Consider the following 10,969-nt stretch of genomic DNA (forward strand, 5'->3'; position numbering starts at 1 on the left):
CCTACCCAATCACTATCAAAGAAGCCTTGAAGTTTTTTATTCACACTTTTACTATACCTCAGACCTATCACAGCCCAATTTTCAGGCCATGACCGGTGCAAGGGCCCAAATGGGCTCAGCCCACTAAGCCCAAGTAAGACTACTTAATTGATCTTATACATTAATCCCTATTCCTTTAGAATCCAAAGCTCGAAATGTTCAAATACCGTTTCTTTGAAAACGATTCATAAAACCCAATCATACATTCATAATGGCATCATCCACCAATATATTCATTAATAGATTAACAATGATTCTTAATGTTCACATTAAATATTCACATACACATAATTGGACCTTGACCATCAGAGGAGTGACTTTGGACACGATTGATAACACTTAGTGTCACATTAAACCTACCAAGCAATATACAGGGAGAAGCACCTCATCTTAGGATCCAATTACCTTTAACTCAGGAAACCTAAAACATGAATTTTAAAAACGTCAGTATAAACTCAGTGAGTGAACATAGGAAGAGAACAAGCATCAATCTATCTTGATGCATTTATGTTGTAGACAATGCAATTTAACTAAATTTCTTGTCACAATGGAAATCTATCTTTGCTGCGGTGAAAATCAAGTGGAAATCGTTTCTTAAGTTTTAACATTTAAAAATCAATGCAACCACAATATAATTTTCAAACCCTATATATATATATATATATATATCATACATAAACATATATATAACCACCGGACTCGCCCCCAACTCTGTCTCAGCTTATGTGCATTACCACACCGCACATAGCCGGGTCAGCACAGCTCATGTGCACTCATACACCGCACATGGCTGGGTCAGCCCAACTCATGTGCACTCCTACACCGCACATGGCTGGGTCATAATTATCACACAAAAATATCATTTAATGTATAATATACACATCAATATAATGTAGAAACTCATGAATTCATCATGTTCGTATCTCATAATATCAAAACATTTCATCAAGGGCTTGTTCTCATGCAACTTTCAAAGAAAAACCAACAAAATATTTCAAGTGGCTCAATCAAGCGTAAAATCATTTATTCCAAAACATTTTAATGCAAGTTCACTCACCTGGCAACAACGAGATATTAAGTTGCTATTTGTTCGGAGGTGTCTCTAACTATTTTCATTGGTCGGTCGCTCGTTATTTACTCAGGCACGCCCCCATAATACTCTAACTTTATCTTTACACTTCCTAGCAATAATACGAACTCAATATATTTAATTACATATGTATACGAGCAGCACTTCAATCAATTAATCCTTACTGAAATTTATATTTTTCCTCCTATCATGAAACCATCTTCAATTAACTCACATCTTAATACATTTTTACTAAAATTACTTTTATCCATTGCTTACGTAATTCCTTAAATTATATCACCGACAACTTAATTATGATGTCACGTGTCTACTTCAGCCTTTCTAAATAATTTCCACCCAAATCCATATTATATTTTCACACATAATCCACATATATGGCAGCAACAATCATTCTCACTTTCACTCGATTATTTCTTAGTTTACACGCATCGTTATCTATCTAACTTTTAAGACTTTGTTTCTCAATCCTCCATCCACAATATTCCTTTTTCATTTCTTTCAAATGACATGTCATACAATCTTAACAATTTTCAACTAGCTTATGCAAGTAGATCCTTTCAACAACCATAATTTCCCCCCAATATTCAACTAACCGTAGGCTTTAAAACATAGTGTTAAGCTTACCGTTTTCTTGTTCCACTTTGAGTTCTTCATGTACCCATGGGTTTATTGGCTTACATGTTATCAATTTTTTTCCAATGAAGCCAATCTTTGCTGCCACAAGAGATTTCTCTAAGTCTCTAACTCATTTTCAAAGACTGTTCAAGCCAAAAACAAGAATTCAACCCGTTCGTTGCTTGAATCACCAAAACCAAGCTTTTGCTTCCTTTCTCTCTTTTTCTTTCTTCTTCTCCTAGAGTTTATATGTGCTGGAAATTGGGGTTAGAAGTTGTAACTTTGGTGCACAAGAAGTTGGGAGAAGAATGAAGCAAGAAGAGAAAAGAAATGAAAAGAAAACAAGGAAAGAAAATGAAAGAAAATTAATTTTTCATGGAAGAATGGGAGAATGGCGTTGGAAGCTTCAAGAATGAAGAAGAAAATATCTTGCTAGGAGGATAAGGACTATTTTGGGCTAATAAGGATGAGAGTCAAAGCTTTCTTTGGAAGCTTTGACCAAACTTTATGCAAAATTACCATTTTACCCTTTAAGTTTATTTCCATTTTAATTTAGTCCTCCCAACACTCATTTAACTCCAATTTCCTTCTATTATCTTCTTCTACATATGTACAAACAAAGTATGAAGTTGGTACTCCAACGCAGTGTCCCCATAATATTTAAAATATTTATTAACCTGCGCTATCTTTACTTAATAAAGACACGCAGCCCCATTAACGTCATTTTTCTTCAAAATTTTTCTCATTCTTCTTCTCCCCCACTTAGGTTGCCCATATACTCCTTCTTCATGAAAAATTTTGATACTGAATAAAATATTAATATTTTAATATTATTTTATTAATAAAATAATATTTTATTCCAAAAATTTCCTCGTCTCCTCTTGTCCCCTTGGTACCCAAAATACCTTATTATGCCTCAATTGACTTCCGAATCACTTTTTATCTTGCAAATTCTTCTCTAGAAAAAAATTATTATTTTATTATTATTTCCTCATGTGCGAAATATTTTATCCCAAACCATTCCTTTTATCTTTCATCATTTCTAAACATTATAATTAACCTCAATTGGCATCCAATAAGTTTTATTAGTCACCATATCAAAGTACGGGGTATTATAGTCCATAACTTAAGGTTCCTTTAATATATCAAAGAATCCTTTTAACTACAATCAAATGAAATTCTGATGGCTTTTGCATATATCTGGATAATAAGCTAGTAGCATACATGATATCTGGTCTAGATGCAGATAAATAAAGTAGACTGCCTATCACCTTCCTATAATGAGTTTCATCAACCTCTGCACTTCCATAATTTTTGCTAAACTTAGTACCAGTAATTATTGGTGGTGTTGTCCCTAAACCCAACTCTCGATTATAAATTTCCTTAGTAACTCTGCAACATATTTTTTTTTTATGTATCATAATGCAATATTTTCTCTGATCAATCTATAAACCCAAGAAATATGACATTTTTCCCAAGTCACTCGCGGCACTTCCATAATGCTCTTGTTGATTTTAATCTTAAAGTCATCTATAAAGTTTCCATCAAGACCAGTGATGAATGGATCATCTACATAGAGTGAAACTATAAAGAAATAAGATTACCTAAACTTTTTATATACATTGTTTGCTCACTATCACTCCCAATAAAGCCTTGATTCTTCAAGTAATTATCCATTCTTTCATACCATTCCTGGAGGCCTATTTAAGCCCATAGAGAGCCTTTATCAGCTTATAAACTTTGCCTTCATTTCAAAGTTCAATAAAGCCCTTAAGTTGTTCCACATAAATGTCTTCTTTGATTGTCCCATTAAAAAATGCATATTTGATGTCCAAGTGCCAAATCTGCCATCTTTCCATGGTTACAAGTGCCACCAGTAGCCTAATTGTGTCATGTTTGGCTACTAGTGCAAACATTTCAAAGAAGTCCACCCCATACATCTAAAAGAATCCCTTCACAACTAGCCTAGATTTATTTTTATTAACTGAGCCGTCTGAGTTAATTTTGGTTCTAAACACCCACTTAACTCTAATAATTTTATATTTATCAAGCTTATCAACCAGAATCCAAGGTTGATTTTTTATAACGATGAGATGTGACCCAAAAACAGTAATATTTCTACACTAACACAACATACAGTCCCTTAAGATCATCAGACAGTCTGATGCCATGTTAGAATTCAAAGAGAGTATACCAATAGAGGTTTAACAAGAATTAAGAGAAAAACCAAGAAGAATTTTCTAGAAGACATATTGTATTGCAATGGTGAAAAGGCTTTATATACAAAGCAATAATAAAAGAAAGCAAAACATTAACAACTAGCTTAAGAGAAATGAAAAAGGGACCCACACAGTTGTATGTCGTTGGATGATTCAACACATCCAACAAAATGGACAAAATGTTATAGGCACATGGCCTTTACAAAAAACGAGGCCTCCTAACAACCAAATGAAATTTAAAGGGAAAATAAAGAAATAAAAGCTAGCACGTTAAGTATACGTTTGGTGATGATCAACTCAATGCTTGAAGAGTACACGCCGACACAATTTGAAATACTTTTCCGTGCCATATGACTACATTCTGATCGTCATCTTCAACAAAATGCACCTAAGATTTTGAAATACTTTTCAAACTATTATGTATATGTAAATATCTTACTACGTATTAATTTTCAACAAAGAGTACAAGTCCTTTGAAGTGTTTTGTACCAAAACCACCACTTCAATCAAATGTGTATGAAGTACTTGAAGCATATTAAGTTAATGTGGTTGTGTGATGCTAATTCCCCATACTAAATGAGATATGAATGAACACACAATATAAGTATTATTGACGTGTATGTAGTAACACCCCCAAATCTGACATAAAGTGAGTATGATGTTAACTTAAGCTATTTGAGGAGTTAAATTGAGCTTTGATGTATAACTAGTACACTTATCGATATGCCCATGCGAACAGAGACTGATTATATCAGCTGCAACGCGCAAGCCCTATAGTATAGTATGGATTAAGGTTGGTTAAAACCCAGTGCTCAATCTTGGTTTTTGTAAAAGAAAAGAAAATTGAAGAAAACAAAAAATCAATATGTTTAGGAGGCAACAGAAGAATAATTGTTACACTATGTCAAGACGTGGATAAAAACCAATTGTTATCTCCATAATGTACAGCATCTAAATGCAAAAAGAAACTAATCATAATTAAACAAGATGTAAAGAAAATTAATGGCAGTACATAGAGTACTATATCAACCATGTTGAATTCTAATGCTTAAGAATGTGCACACACAGTAAAGTGGGATGGATGCATGTGACAAAATTGAATACAGCAAGAAAAAGCACACAATTGAGTACAGAAGTAACTTTTCTATATTGATTGAATATATTTTAAACATCAACACCCTAGTATTGTTACCCTAAACCCTCTGCTCTATGCTATTATTAAAATATTGTGTGCAGCAAATAAAAAAAGAATGATGCCCAAGAGTAATGGATGTATTTGATTACCTCTTTTTCACAAGGCTGAATAATGCAGTAATGTAGATAGATGCCTCAGCAGATAGAGTAGATAGAAAGCGTTATAAGTTGCCGTCCAAGAAAAATTAATTTTGCGAGTAAATGTTTAATAGATAGAGGCATCATAAAGTATTCTAGTGACTGAAATGATATTACCTTACTCAGCAAATTTTCTTAAAACTCAAATCCCCAAAGCGAAAGAACAATTCAGTAATGCTTATGACACCAAAAACAGTAGGAAATAAAACAGTATCGATACATGTATTGGAAGTTCAAATAGCTAGACAAAAGGAAGTCTGGATAAGAGAACTTATGTGCACAATTCAGGGCTACCAACGAATCCGATCTCAACCAAGAGCTGCAAAGCAGACAATGTGCAGCATCATCCCTTCCATTAGGATAATTGCCCAAAATATAAACATGTCGTAGCGGTATAAAGTATCAGTTTAGAAATATATCAATCATGTTAAAGCTGTTGTACACTGATTCAAACCAGATCACATACCTGAAAATAGGACAGCTGTACAAACATTGGGTCCGTTACCACTTCATTTGACTCCTGAAATGGCTTCTTTGTAAATATGAGTTTACAGTGTAATATTTCCCCTTTAGCTGCCTTGAATTCCGCCAGCAAATCGGCAATATATTTATTATCATCTAACCCAATGTATTCCTCTGTGACAATAAGTGAGCATTAGACAATAGTGTCAGCAATCTTTACGCAGGAAACAATCAAGAAGTAAAATAGATACCATTCCCTGGATCAGGAGACTTGGAACCTGTAACAACTTTACGTCATTCAAACAGGCTGAAGCTCGAATAAGTTGAAAGCCTAATTATACCCTGAATCTCCTGATTTAAGAACTTGAAGATAGAGTATACCCATCAATGGCATCCAAGCAGAAGAAACTTTCTTAATCAAATTTAATTAGCACCTATCAGTGTGGAAGCCTAGCTGCTGCCATGTTTAGTAAACAGGTTGAAGGCCAAGAATAGAAATTTCTAACCCTAATTTCTTGGTAAAAAATAGTGAGCCAAATTTTAATAGCATTCGAAGGAACAACCTAACAAAAGATTATAAAAGAACCTCCCAATAAAACATAGAATTTGAGTTTCATATTAAAGATTATAGCCTACCAAAGATGATCATATCATGCAGGAACTTGAATTCTGTAAAGGAAAAAATTGGTTAAGCGGTGGATTGTGACTTTATTCTAAACGCTAACTAGGAAAAATGCAACAACCACAGTGAATTTGTCTTTAGCTTGCAAAAACAATTATAAGGAATTCCTTATCCACCAAAATAAAAGAAGAAGGGTTTTTTTTTCACTCACTGGCTCAAGAAATATCCAATGCTAAAACCTATCAATTTGTCATGACTTTAAGTAATGTATTTGGATTATGACAGCCAGCTCTTTGGCTTTTTAAACATCATAGATAGTTGGCCTTTATAAACAATAAGTTTGACTGAAAAAATGTGATTAATTTATTTTCCTCTAATAAAATTACACCTACACTGATGATAGACATAAAGTTGAGAATACTAAATAGTACCTCTACAGCATCAGGCACAGTCGTTGCCATGTTTTCTGAATTATTTCTCCAAAAATTTCATCCAAGTAAAACACTATAGTTGTTAGCTTTCAATCTCCTGACGTGCTGGTATTGTAATACAGAGGCCAGCTTTGACAGAATGCTTCAAAGCATTGAACGTATTTAGTGCAAGAGTTTGGACCTCAGAGTCGGTGCTTGCACCGTGCGCTACATTGTGAACATACTCAGATAAATATCCACCTATGACTTTGATAGGAGGCATGGAGGATGCACATAAATACATCAGCTCCCATTCTTTGATCAAGTTTTGCCTGTATCATCCAAATGAATGAAGATAAGTGGCAGGAAGAAAGCCACAAGGAATACATAAAAAAAAGGATTGTTTTAAAATATGTGCAAAAAATTCATCTCGAAGTTGAACACGCTTCAAAGTTTGCTCATATAGTTTTGCGACAAGCTCAATCTGTTCATCTAAGCTTAGTGGAGTTACTCGTTCAGATAAATCAACTCCCATATACTTCAAGACTATGTGGAACATTTTTATTGCTTGGCTCACAAGGTCACTATTGATTTTTAGTAGTGAGGTTGGAATGGATAGTTAATACTTCTAACTTCGATTTTTCAGAGTTTGATTAACATAAAAATTATGTTCAAAAAGAGCATATGATTACCTTTTGGAAACACAACATATCCTCAAATGTGAACTTTTCTCGAACTTGATTTTCCAGCAGAATTAATCTGTATCTGCATCACTCTTAAGAAACCCTCCACCTACACAATTGATTGAAAATCAGAATTTCAAGAAGCATTGGTCCAGAAAGAATCAGAAGCCTGACATGAATTCTGATTATTTTTTCATGCACAATCAACGGCAACTTTGCACAATATCCTTATAGCTAGAAGGTGCAGTTCCCCACCTGAACTTTGCACAATATCCTTATAAAAAGAAAACAAAGATGATTAAAAGCAGTGGAAAATGCTCTGCTCTTGGTACCAGTGTCCAGATCTTCTTCCCCTCATGGACATCGAAGCTTTTCTAAAGGACAAGGGTGGACACGACAAAGAACGCAGAGGTAAACATGAGCTTTGGCACATTGAAATAGTTGAACGGTGAATCTGAAAAACATATAAGCCTCCCTTCGACTTCATGGAATATTAGAATATTAAAAGATAAACATGAGCTTTGGCACATTGAAATAGTTGGGCAAGAAACATCAAAAGGGTTTGTACAAAATTGATGGATTCATGGAATTGGAAAATGCTAGCCGGCTATGCCTTGCCGGCCTTCGTTGTTCTACTCGCACCAAATAATAAGAAGGAGCAGAAGTAGAAGAAGGATCTGTAATGTTTAAAAAGTTAAAAACTTTTCCTTCACGAGAAATGCCTGTTAGAATGGCTACATCACTTGTTGTCTTGACATATACTATTAGTATGTATCGTTTAATATTCTAATATTTTTATTAGACTTGGTTGCTGAAATTTTAAAGCCTTTCACATGCATGCATGCATGCCAAAAAGTAGTGAGAAGATGTGCTTGAAAGGGAGTTATGAGTAAAAATGATTTGTGAAGTTGAATGAAACTGGAGAAGAAAGTCCAGGATTGAAAAACATTTATAATTCATGAAAAAAAAAAATACACTTCCCATTTAGAAATAAATTCTGCATCATAACTAGCAGGCTCGACAGATTAACGCACATAGGTATTGCTAACCTGTCAAGCCAATTTCCCTATAAAGATCAGGAGGAGTTAGCATGTCATAGCCAATGGTAGATGAGCTGAACTCCGAAGCATAATCATCAATCAAGATGAAACATCTTCGTGCGAATGATTCGTAAAATATAAAACAGAAAAACGATTCAAATACATGCGGAGTCAATACTTCACAAGACTCAAATATATGCAAAGTCATAATATACTGAAAAATGACTTGACCTTTCCCCTTGCATCTTCAAGATAGCAGCAGTTTGCTCATTCTTTCTATCAATATCCTGAGATGAGAGGATAATAAAACTTGATAGGCAAAAATGGATTCAACTAATGAATTGTGAGCAACAAGGCATAAACATTGAAATTCCTTGTAGGATTATGGCAAATTTATATCTAAATCCCGTACGTACATAGAGGACACAATTGAAAATTTAAAGAACCAGTACCTCTTTCATTCCCCTCGGTTCCTCTAATCATTCTGCACTGCAGCAAAATCTGCAACAGCCAACTCTTTTGTAACCCTTTTCAAGCTCGGAGACTTGAAAAAGCTTTAAGGGTTTCCATTCTTGCTCAAGGCTCTTCTTGAGGATTTTCACCTACATTTTGAGTGCCTGTCTGAACCATCAATCCAATTAATATGTAGAATTTGCACAAACACAATTCCAATCTGACTATACTACCTCTTCATCTTTCTTGCATTCTAGTCCAGAAATCGTCTGTTCCAATATGACCTTCTCATTTGTTAATCTTTTTGTCTTTTCTTCAGCCATGTGACCCTCTCCTGTACTGACTGCAGAATAGAACATAGTGCAAAAAGGTTTATCAATTACAACGGTTATCATATATAAAATCGGGGGGATGACATAGGGCGTTACTTAATAGCGTAGCATTATGGAGTCCTACCTGATTGATTGTTCCACCTGTGTCCCCTTTGGCATTGTTATCTAAAGCTGGATTACTTAACTTAGCCAACCTAACTTCCATCATCTTCTTCTCTAAGAGAGCAGCCTACCTACAACATTCAAATGTAAAAAAAGGAAAAGTAGAGGGAAAATCGATATAAAGAGCAGCACCCCTTTCTTCTCATAATCAACAGGCTCCCATCACGGTCGCACATAACTTCCATTAAGTCTTCCTACTCTTTCCTCAAGGCACTCTGATTCTGCCTTGATTTCTCAACTATTGCCCTTGCTTCTCATGCAATTTTCCCAACAACAACAACAACTAGATTCAAGTACACAACACATTAATTTCAAATGAAGTTTCCAAGACAGAGAGATGCGATCAGAACATTCAGAAGTGAAGAATGCAATCTGGATTCAATGGGAATCGCAAAATTTCTTTTAGAGCTTACTCGATTAGTGTCCTTCTGAGATTCTTCAACAGCCTTTAAGCCAACCGTAAATCAAGAATAACGAATTTAAACAAAATACCTGGTAATTACACGACATCCCCCCGATTCGCTGGCGGGGGCATGTCTGGTTAGTACGTTGATTTATCAAGGAGGAGCCTTGTGTTTCTGTTTCTGCTTTTTTTTTTTGGGTTGGGTCTTTGGATTGTACTTTAATTTTTTGGAAAATTTGTAGGAGCTGGGTTGGTTTCTCGTAGGGGGAAAATTTGTCTTTGGTTTCTAGTTCATTTTGCTCTTTAAGAGGACTGTTGGGCGGGCCTAAACCCAACGCTGTGTTTAAATTAAAAGGGGCTACATTTTTTTTGTTTTTTTTTGCCACAAGGTGGTCTCAACTTTAAAAGATCGTAACTTTAAGCTCGGTTATCCGATCGGGGTGATTTTTTTTTTGAATTCACATAACTTTTCGAGATCTACGCATGGACAAACTGCCGAAGGCGGTTTGCTGCCGTTTTGATCCCAAAAAACCTCATTTTAGTTTTGAATTTGAATTTTTATTCTTTTTTTGTTTTTTTTTAAGATTTGACCTCCCATTGTTTCGATTTTGTTTACGACAAAATTGGTCTTGATAGCAGGAAACCATTGCAATTTTTTTTTTTGATTTTTGGGTGCAAGAAAAGATTGCAAAAAGGTTTAGTTGTTACTGGCAGTCGTTATATCAACTTTTGGCTGCAATTTAACATCATCTGTTTAGTTGGTTGTGTGGTTAATTGCTTAGTGATTGTATTATTGATCTCGGGTTCTAGTCATGCTGCTTGCACAATGCAATTTAATTTTTTTTGCCTTTGATTACGACCATTAAATCGATCTCTAATATCAATTAAACTTGCATTAAATTTATCCAACATATTCCCTGCATATCAAAAATGGATCCTTCAGTGTTTGTATTTTCTTTTCGAATGGTAAAGGATGCCTGAACCAAGAAAATTAGAACTCAATGTGATAGGGGAGAAAAAAAATTAATTTTTTTGTCATAGTGATTTATATCATTTTTTTTTTCAATCAAAGACAAATAAATGTTATGATTGGCATGACTAAAGATC

General features: G+C 34.6%; 2 long non-coding RNA genes across 6 annotated transcripts; both read right to left on the minus strand.

Annotated features, from left to right (window-relative positions):
- On the minus strand, positions 224-1,209 carry LOC108662663. Its single transcript, XR_001928600.1, has 2 exons — positions 1,097-1,209; positions 224-460 (listed from the first exon to the last, which is right to left on the minus strand). It is a non-coding gene; the product is annotated as an uncharacterized LOC108662663 (long non-coding RNA).
- LOC18595026 lies at positions 5,339-10,164 on the minus strand. Of its 5 annotated transcripts, none has more exons than XR_001928596.1 (9): positions 9,422-10,164; positions 9,199-9,308; positions 8,965-9,133; positions 8,744-8,799; positions 7,482-7,581; positions 6,811-7,121; positions 6,009-6,108; positions 5,762-5,931; positions 5,339-5,614 (listed from the first exon to the last, which is right to left on the minus strand). It is a non-coding gene; the product is annotated as an uncharacterized LOC18595026 (long non-coding RNA). The 5 variants fall into 5 exon arrangements; XR_001928597.1 differs by having other exon boundaries at positions 5,339-5,644; XR_001928599.1 differs by having other exon boundaries at positions 5,339-5,931; positions 8,965-9,129.

This window comes from Theobroma cacao, chromosome 7, assembly GCF_000208745.1.
Source record: "Theobroma cacao cultivar B97-61/B2 chromosome 7, Criollo_cocoa_genome_V2, whole genome shotgun sequence".
NCBI classification, from domain to species: Eukaryota; Viridiplantae; Streptophyta; class Magnoliopsida; order Malvales; family Malvaceae; genus Theobroma; species Theobroma cacao.